Here is an 11,108-nt window from a genome sequence, read left to right on the forward strand (position 1 = left end):
AACATGCATGACGCATTCTTTGTGGAAATACCCACTTTTACACACATGCACTTCAAATTATATTTGCGTGGTTTGGTCCCATAGCATTTGCCATTGTTAATTAATTGCTCATTACGGATTTTACAATTTACAGTTTTAATGAATTTACTTTGTGAAGGCCATGTAACTGAAATTAAGTGATTATAACAGTAATGAAACGCTGCTGGAAGGTCTTTGATAGTGGTGCGCTTAAATGCGGTGCCACAGGAAGGTGATTATATCTGACTGTGGGCTATTAGAAAGCTTCTCTGATTAAAACGAGCTGAGACACGCAAGGTCGAAGCTTCTAATTTAATCTTTGCATTAGTTGGAATATGTTGTATAATTGCCCTGGAGTTCAAAGCTCCATCTATCCCAATGTTAACCTCCTTTGCTGACTTGAAAGTGCTTTGATTGATAATAAACATGAAAGAATTTTAATTTATATATGCAACTCGTACTCAAATAACAAGTCCACTTGAAGTTAGCCAAGAATGTTTTCCTTGGTATCAAGGGGAGGTGCTTTTGATGCTGTAAAGGCATTTGGCGATCAGTCCTGATTATAAAACATATTTCAGGGCTTCAGTTACTACAACTAAGATGCTGCAAATTTCTTAGTAATCACAGCACTGGCAAAGGCACTACACACGGGCGTGTGTGTAATTATCCATTGGTGATTAATGGCGCTATTGCACTGGCATACAGGAACTGAGAAGACACACTAGTCACGGTTCCAGCTGGATTCGATTGCACACTGCGGAAGGGTCGGCTCAGAAAAGGTGTCATCACGTTTGGATGGCAGCAGTAACGCGAAACCGAAGAGACACTTATTCACTGCTCACACGCTGCATGGTCCGATTTACTACATGCTAATTTCAGCTAGCACGTCTGTGGGAATTGTCACGTTATGTTAGCATCAAATATGCAGTAGCTTTAATTAATTTGCATTATCAATACATTTTGTTTTCAAGTGGGAGGCTGGAAGTTTTAAAGTTATTGCTGAGTCATCGGCAATGCATCAATACATCGCAATTTGCGATATCACTAATAATTAACAATATATAAAATATAGGCTTTTCCTTCAGATAATCCATGCATATCAACACATATCACTGATGGTGATAGCTCGACTTAGTCATTCTTTGGGCCCTGCTGGTAAGACAGCGTGGGTTTAGCTCAGTTTGCATGATTTACAATGGAAAAGCATGCCTATGAGGAACAGCTCGGTTCTTAGTGGCCGTGGAAAAGCTCCGTCCTTTCACTGTGGCAGTTAAATTTATTAACATTTATTCATTTTGCTTATATACATCAACACATCAACAACAGCTTGGTGTAATGCTATTGAAGCTGGAGTTAGTTATTTTCATATAACCGCACACCTCAAAGTGGTTTATCCCACTTATACCACTGCTAATGAACAAAACTACTAAATAAACCAATCAGGAATAATTTCTCAGAATATAATGATTTCAGTTAACATTTAATAATGGTGTTCATTAAAAATGAAGTCCCTCTAAGGACAGAACGTCCGGTCGGCCTACTCACTGGAAGCATCAAGTCCATTAAGTTACCATAGAACAACAGACGGTTAATGGTAAGCACATTAATATAGAAATGTTTTTAGTCTGCCGCATACGAATACATGTGTCATTATGTGAAAATAATCAACACCCACGTGACATCTCTTAACCAATAGTAAAAGAGTATGTACCAAAGCCGTGGTATAATACATGATATCACAGTGGGTAACACTATGGACCTACATCTGTAAGGCTGGAGATTTCTGCTCTGGCTTTGTGTGTGTGGACTTTCTATGTTCTCTTCAAGTGCATGGGTGTCTTCCAGGTCATCCAGTTTCCTCCTACGATGTACATGCGTTATGCTTCAGTGTATTTGTATTTTAAATTACTCTTGGTGTGCTCTGTGATGGACCGCCATCCTGACCAGGAAGTACAATGTGCAGTAGTCAAACGGTTACGGAAAATGGAGCATAAAATTAGGCTAGAATAATATATGAAAAATACCATCCATCCATCTATCTGTCTGACCATCCATCCATCTATCAATTCATCCATCCATCTTCCAACTGCTTCCAAGGTTAGGGCCAATACAGAGCTTACACCAAACAACAGGGGGGACATCCACACGAGGAACCTCTTCAGTGGAATTCCAAGCCCATGACAGACATGATACCAATGCTAGCTATTCAACTTCTGCTGACAAAAGCATACGTGTATTTACTTTCACGCTTTTGTACTTGATGTATTTCCACACAACAATGCAGGATTTATGGTAATAGTAGTATACTTTTTCACATAACAAGTAGTTAATTTGCTTCTCACATAACTCTCATTACTTTGTTCTGTGCTTTTTTCTATCCTTTGTGTTCCAAATTCCCATGTGCAACTCCTGCTCAACATTTTCAAAAGTTTTTTTCTTTTATCAAAATGTATCATGGGTAAACCTATACTATTTTTCCTACATAGTTTGCATTTAAGATAGCTGCAAATTTTGGGATAGCGCTTTCAGAGGCGCGACTTCAAGCCAACGGGCATATTTCAAGGTTACACATTCCTTTGTGTCTGTTAATCCAATCCATCAAAGCACAGATGCAGAGTGTCTCCCTTCTACCACATAGACCTGCGTTTCTAATTGCTGTATGCACGTGTAGCACCACTTTGCAACTAAATTCTAATGCATTTGTGATTTGAATTCTTACTCTGTCTGTAAACTCCGACTGCAGACCTTCATACAAAATAAATATGCAGGAATGTGTATGGCTTAAGAAGGCCACCACACGCACGTTAATACAATTCATGCAACCAGACATTGCTTCTGCTCAGTCTCTGAATTGCTGTTGGCTGCTAGAACCCCACCATTGTGGGCAGTATCATGTCAAGGATGATGATGATGATGATGATGATGATGATGATGATGATGATGATGATGATGATGATGATGATGATATCTAACAACATTTTGGACTTTAAATTTGTTTTGTGCAGATTGTGAGGGAAAATATATGAGTTTATCATGCCACTTACAGTACTTCAGACTTTAATGCTGGGGGTAGATGAAAGCCAGGGCTGGAGTCTAACTAGGTATTTAATCTTGGTTCATTTCTTTAGCCACAATTTAAAGATGGATGGATGAATAGATGGATGAGGAAACAATTAGTTGTGCGATAGAAATCAAGCATTCACACTTCTGCCATGTGTATATTTCACTGTTCACTGAAGCCTTTTAGGGACTGTATATTGGACAAAGACTCCACAGAAGTATCTTGAGGTCACCAATTTGTATTGACCTACTTCAAACTTTTGTAATTATTCCGGCATCTATTCTAACATGTATCCCTCATCTGTAACTCATGCAGAACTGCATCCCGGTGAGTCCCTGGTAGTGCAGGGTAGTAAGCAAGGCAACCTCTGCATGTGATGCCAGTTCATTGCAAGGTCCATTTGTAATCATGTTTGATGGATTAATGTCAGCAATAATCTTCATTTTTGCATTGTTTTAAATCACAGGATCCAATATGATAATATATCCATGAATAAACATAAGCAAAAGAGTTGGATTAAAATTTAGCATCACACTAGATATGATAAAAGCATAACTGTGATACAATAACATTAGCCATACACAGTCAAAACACGCAACACATTGCATTTGGGAATATAATACATAAATAATTATTCATGGATGCATGCTATGCAGAATGAAAAGATTAAGGCTTTTTAGAGAGGTGGTACATTTGCTTTAAATGTATAGTGATTGCAAGATATAAAGATTTGGCGTTTGTTATGACCATGGAAACCCTGGTTTGTCAGCTGGGTTATGCTGCCATTGCTGGCAGCGATAGATTACAGCTAAAGGTGTGTGAAATTGACTTGAGTGCATAGATGTTCCCCCAAAGAAAAGCTCTATATATCTGTTTAAATGGTTTTTTAATGTCTCTTATTATTATACTCGAAAATTCAGTGCAGCCTGAATATCAAAAAGTCATTGTTAAACACAATCAAACTGGAATGTTTTCCTAAACGCATGCATGGTTATTATATTTTGAAAAACATCAAACTCTTCCAACTTCAAACAAAAATCTTCACTGGCAAATTCTGATCTATTCGCTGGTCCCATCTATTGGCTGCGATTTGCTTTCTTTTGATTAGCCTGCAACGTCTCTGTCGTTACTGGTATTTATAATATGGCTGAGATGGATCTTCCTCTCTACTTTTAAAACGGAGGCCCTTGCGCCTCTTTTGAGAATGTAAATTGAAGATGCCAAGGTGAGTCCAGGGAATCTGGCTCCGTTGGGCCCTCAAACTCACCATCCCTCATGACAAATAAAGTAAAATTATTACTATTATTTTAGCGTAAAGTCTAAACGAATAATATCAACAAAGGGAATTTAATAAACAGAAGTTTTTTATAAAAACAGAATTTACAAATGAAGCAGATTTGTCGTTGCAATGAACTGTGTGATTGGCTGCCCTCAGGGGCCCCCTCCCAGCTCGAGGCCCCTGGGTGATTTCTTACCTCCACCTGTCCCGGGGCTATGCCTCTGGGTTGATGTTCAATGCTCCTTGACATGCCATCAATGAATATACAGAGAGGTATGCAGAAATCTATCAAATGCAAAAGAAATGCTGACACAATGTATTATTTTCATTTATAATGTTCCATGGTTTGGCATTATTGTTGTGATAACACTGTTAACAGTGTTGCAAAATGCATGCTCACCTTTTAGTTCTTTAATTGCCAGTAGCAATTCCTACAACCACGCATCAGCTACTTGGAAGTTTTCTGCATTTTTGTTGGTTCATCTTGTACTTCACTGCTCTCTGAGAAATGTGAAAAGGTCGTTATAATTAGGAAACATTTTTTTATCCCCTTTCAGGTTATCTCCAAGTGAGTGGTACATTTGAATGTGCCGTTTGTTGATTTCAAAACCTCAAAAAAGGGCAGACTTAAGAGATAGGCAAGGCCAGTCTCCTTTGATCTGGTGTGATAGCAGCTCTATGGTTGGTGGGAGGGTGGCTTGTTTACTGGGAATCTGAAGTACCATCGTCGCCATGCACTACCATGCCAATGAATTCAAACACATTGGAATGCTAACAAAATCGCGTACCAAAAACCTATTTTACTATTAATACTGAATTTTCTATTCAGAATGCTACGTTTTGTTACTCCGTTATGCCTTGTTTTCATTTATACTGGCGTGGAATATTCTAGAACATTATTGCTGAATGTGCCAAGTGGGCAAAGAGGGATGAAGTTACGTATGAATTTGCAGCTTCCATGTGTTGTGATAATATTTGTTTGCAAAGTTATCAAGTTATACCCAACATGACCAGCCTTCCAAAGTCAGATATATGATTATATGATAATAACTCAAAACTCAAGCCTGTGCCACATTATGCCATTTACGTAGGTGGGGTTTCAGTGCATGAGTCTTCCCTGGATTATTTTTTAATGCTGTTGGTCAAAAGTGTCAAACTAAATTGCTTCTTGCAACATATCAAAATCATGGCACCAGTTGTGCAGTTATGGGAGAAAATTGGAGAATACATCTGCTCACACATGCTAAAAATTTAGTTTAACACCCAGGCATTACACCACAGACATAAGGAATCATCCTTTTTTCCTTTTTTTTGCTGGATCTCACGTTTAAACTAGACTGAAGGAATCCAGTGTCAGATTTTGGCTGATTATTCTCAACTACAGTCTCCCCAGAACTGTCTGCCGGGGCAGATTGCTTCAGGCGGAGCCAGAAGCCGTGCTCCAAAAACACATGTATAGTAAACAATGTCAGAACACACAGAATAGCAGGTTCTCTGCCTGCTCTTGGAAGCTGTATGCTTGAGTGTTCCAAGTCCTATCAGATCTGGCTTTGAAGCCTAACATTTATTTTTTGCTTGTAGTGCTCAGATGAGGTAAACAGCAGCAAATGCCACATTCCAGATAGTATAAGTCATATTGTTTATATGCCAGTTTTTTTTTTTTTTACCTGGATGTCCTTTACTGTCCCTGGAAATACTGTGAAATGTAGACAGCATCCCTCAGGACTTAATGCGGGCCGTACATGCCAGTGAAATATTTTACTTTGCACCACAAACATCAATAGTAACTGCAGATATGCTCCGTCTATCTATTCATGTGAGCATCCATCCTCCACACTGCTTACCCAGTACAGGGTCGCTGTCTCCCAGTTAAATTGAAATGTCGTCATTTTAACATTTAAAAAATAAAGTTATAAGCAGCGAGAACGCAGGAAATATAACTCAGCTTGTAAATGGATATGTTAGAATATGATACGACAATTCCCATTGCTCATCATCAATGAATACATATTTCATAATGAAGTATAATTAATACTTAGCCTGTTTTAATATTCCCAAACACATGCTAATATGTCTTTGTGTTGCATAGAGGGATAACTGATATTCACTATTATATTGTACTAATATAAAATGAGGTTTATAGTCGTGGATGTGACAAACAGCGGCCAATCACAGGCTTCTCTCGAGCAGTCCAGTTTTATTACACAGGCAGTGTGCACTACACATATCACTCCTTTATCACACTCATAATCTACCTTCTGTTTCAACGCACTAACGAAGGGGTCAGTCACCCAACCCTGCAATTAGCTCATATTAAGGACTTCTTAGTTATATCTTAAAACCTTACAACATCCAATTCTTGAATATTTCTTCAAGAATGCCCCCTAGGGCCTAGTATACAGAATTTTATTCGTATACATAAAATGGACCCCAAATCTCCATGGATCTTTTAACATACATCTCCGAATGCTCAGCAGATATTATTACTCAGTCTCTTTTTGGCTTGGGAGCACATCGCAATCTTAAAGGCGGTTTCTTTTGTTCTTGTTTTGTTTTCCAGTTAAGCATTCGTCTGTTTTTTTTTCTTCTCCAATCCATCTTTCATGCAGTCAGCATTTGGGTAAATGAAAATGTAATAGCAGCCCTCTGCAGCCGACTCAGGAATTCTGCGCAATTATCTCCTCAGAATCACATGTAAATATGAGGGATTGGGGCTGCCTTGGCCCCGCCCACGGCCCCTGCCCACGGCCCCTTTGTTCTTCCTGGCTCGGCTGGCTGTCATGCTGCTTCAGCTGGTGGCACCTTGCTGTAATTTTCTCACAATGGCTGGCGTGTGAGCCTTCCATCAGGCCTCCGGCATCCACGTGAGACCCCCAGCCCCCGTGCCTCCACCCCACTGGGCTTTACCTGGCTGTGCCTCATATTCACAATACCTCATTGTTCCTTCCGAGGCACCGCTAGTCTGTGCCCTTTGAAATTGTTTCATTTTTCTTCGCATGCACCCAAACTACTAGAAAAATGCGTTCTGAAAGCCTCTGATCTGACAAGCAAAGTGCAATACTCTCTTTGGGGACGGCTATCAAGAGCAAAATGCAACTAATGGTAAATTTCATGCTTTCACCGTGCGCTTCCATTGAAGCCACGATAAAATGACGCAAGAAAAGCTACAGCTTGTAAAAGTAAACCTTTCCCGAACGCCACTAGAAGACCTGCAGCATCTCGTAAGGATTTTTCCAGAAAAGGCCGCATTAAGTATTAGCTGGGGGGGGGGGGGGGGTCAGGCCACTGAGCACACCAGACTCCGCATATTGGTAGCAAGCAAACATTTTGGTTCCGTCAGATGTGAGAGAAAAGGCTTGTGAAGAGTGGTGCAGATCCCACCCGGCGTAATTGTTTGCTGTACCCCTCCCTGAGCTGTAGGAATGTGTGGGGCAGGGGGGTTACTGCACAGCCAAAGTAAGGTTGGGAACATAAGTGGCATCGTTAAGGACTGTTTATAAATTACATGCAATTTGTAACCCATTGTATCATTATGTTCTCTGTGGGAGTTTTCTGCTTGTGTTTTATTTAACACATCCTCACTTTCGTCTCCGTGTCTTGCGTCTCCTTCACACAGCTGTCTCTGCAGGATCACCAGCAAGTCATTTTCTGTTTATTGTCTGTCCTTGCGTGTTTCACAGACATACTTCGACAAACGTGTCCATATTCTTGGGTCCAGGTCCTTGGCTGATATTTCTGACACGGAAAACTGATTGAAATTAATTTTTGCAACAATTTCATTCTCATGCATGTTTCATAATAACTTGAGTCTGGTGTATTTTCTGGCAAGAAAAAAAAGGAGCGAAACATTTCCATAGGAGGATGATTAATCTATTTCTAATCACTCGTTACTGCTTTACTTGCTGTTGATGCCTTTCAGCATTTCCATTTGTGTCAAACAATCAGTGTAAATGAGGAGCAGTATAACTAAGCAGCGGGGGAAGGATAGTGTCTTGGTCTGCTTTTAAAATGTGTCAGCGTGACTGACAGCTCGCCATTGAGAATATGCCCTTCATCACTCGTAAGGACGCACGGCAAGTTGTGGATTGTCAAATGTTTGCTTCAATATCTCACACGCACATGTGCACATGCACCCACCCATTCTACCTTCTACATAGTCCTTTACATCCTTGAAATCGCTAAGAGGGCAATCAATGAAAATGTATTAATGAGAATATCTTATATGAAAATCTTTTTATTTGTATATTCTTTACCAAGCAGTCAAGCATGTCTCTTCAAAGTATTTAAACTATAGCAAACTATTTACTTTCACAATCACAAAATTTGGGACAAAAAAACAATCTTTTTGGTATCCATACGCAAGCTATGGTGTCAGTGGATCAGTGGATATGGTCTGCTCTTTTCATATGTTTTTTTTTAAAAAAAGCAGAAGGAAAAGAATTCCACGAGAAGCAGAGTTAATCATCATTACTGAGAGTGGCTGAATGCAAGATAGATCACACTGAGGCAGAGGAGGGAGCAGAGAGGGACAATCCCATCACAAACAGTTTAGTTGAAAGTATTAAGCAAGCAAAAAAAGAGAGAAAAAAAATCAAGAATCCCTAACAAACGCGGGGCATGCAATCGAAGGGAGCAAAGAAAGAAAGAGATGTTTGATTGATTGATTATGCGGTGAGTGGAAATATTATACGCCTTGCCCTGAATCATTTTTCAAACACGCTTAATAAGGCTGAGATACAGTAGCCTCATTCAGCAACCACTGAGTGTGAAAAATGCCACAGCATACAGTTGTTTTATTACAATGATTATTACAGCTCACAAATAAAATGCAGGTTTCTCATTCAACATGAGGGACATTGAATTGATTTTTTTTAGTATTCATGCACATGAAATATATTGGTAAAACAAATCTAACAGCTGAAGAATGAAAATCTGAAATTCAGTGTATTGGTCTTGCTTTCAAGATTAATGATATTTCATTGAACAATTGATTTTTATTTTTGGATATTTTACCATTTCCCATGTCAGAATCAAATTATATTCTAGGGATTCTGTGCCACCTAGTGGTCCCTGTTTATGCAGCCATTTCCTATAACTGTGATAGCCCATCCTCCAACCACATAACTGTGAGAACCCATCCTCTAACCATATAACTGTGATAGCCCATCCTCCAACCATCCGGAGATGGCCAGAACACAAAGCTATTATGTTTGATTATTATCATTATATATGTTTTTGAAAATGGGCTAAAGTGTTTTCCACAAAAACAAAGCTTGGTTCATTTCTTATGTTCATATTGTCTGTGTACAATGTGCTTCATGGTAATAAATGTAACCGATATTCACACAGAGAAAAAACTATTAAAAATCCACGTATGGAAGAAACACTAATAGCTCTTCGTGAATTGCACTGTAGCTCAGTGGGTAGCACTGTCGTCTCACACCTCCAGTGCTGAGTGGTTTGAATCCCATCTTCGCGCTCTGTGTGTGGTGTTTGCATGTTCTCTGCATGCCCTGCGGGCTTCCTCCTGCAGTTAGGCTAATTGGTGTTTCTAAATTGCCCACAAAGTGTGTGTGATGGACTGGGGTCTAGCCCAGGGACTGCCCCTCTCTGTGATTGGCCCCTCTTCCCCTGTGACCCTGACCAGCATAATCCATTGTAAGATAGATAGATAAATTATATGGTATCAGAGGTCATCCTTGGCCTTTGGAGTTTACAGCTGCAATTTCTCTATGTATAATGTTGCAAGAAAGAGTTATTATAGCGGTAGTAAAATCTAAGGACTTTTAATAGCCATTAATGGGCAGGACTGGATAGGTGTTTGTGGAGATGGTGGCGTCCCACAGCTAAACGGGAGTTATTATGTCTGTTAGCACAAGTGCCCCTGTATGTCCAATTAAACGCAGAGTGCAGTCTCTGAACTGAGGGTGAAGATGCGGTGTGGGAACGAGGGGCATGCAGTGCCGTATTCAGACCTGTTCATGCATCTCCAGGCTCCGTAGATGTGGGAACAGCCTCGTCTGCACTGCATGCTAACCATACTGACTACAGCGTGATTAGCTTTGCATGTGAATCTTAGCCAGGATGCTGTGAATGTGGCACATACTGCGCAGCCCAGGTGAGCGCCTTTAAACTCTACTCTTGGAGCCATTAACATGTGGAAACAGTGGCCAACATCACATCTGATGAGCATCTTCATTCTTAATGAGTCCCATGTTGCCAGCTGATTCGGTTCAATAGTCTTAGTCATTTGCAGGGTTGGTTTCCTAATTGATAGTGTTGCTATGACACAGTGAAAATATTTTAACACCTTACTGAGTAATACTGGATAGTTCATTTATATTTTCACTCTCTGCATTTTCTCAAAGAGTGTCTTTCCCCTTAGCCACCCTTCAAAAGGCGCCTGGTGGTTTAAACATTCATTTTCTTTTCTTTTTTTGTTTTAATTCTCCTGATTAGTGCATGACAACAGAAGTGGGGGTGAATTTTCTTGTGTTTAATTTTCACAACAGCGGCTCTAATCACTCACTAAGTTGGATCGCACTCAAAAAAAAAAAAAAAAAGGAGAGATGGAATTTCTGATTGTTTTGATTGAATAACATTTTCCAGGACATTTATTTACCTCATAAACCCCTGTGTTTGCTCACGAATTTTGTCTCTCTCGGTTTGGTATCGATGCTTTGAATGGCAATGAATACGGATTCGGTCACACCCGCACACTGGCATGCTATGTGTAATTGTGGATTAGCT

The sequence above is a fragment of the Brienomyrus brachyistius genome, chromosome 5 (assembly GCF_023856365.1).
Source record: "Brienomyrus brachyistius isolate T26 chromosome 5, BBRACH_0.4, whole genome shotgun sequence".
NCBI lineage: Eukaryota > Metazoa > Chordata > Actinopteri > Osteoglossiformes > Mormyridae > Brienomyrus > Brienomyrus brachyistius.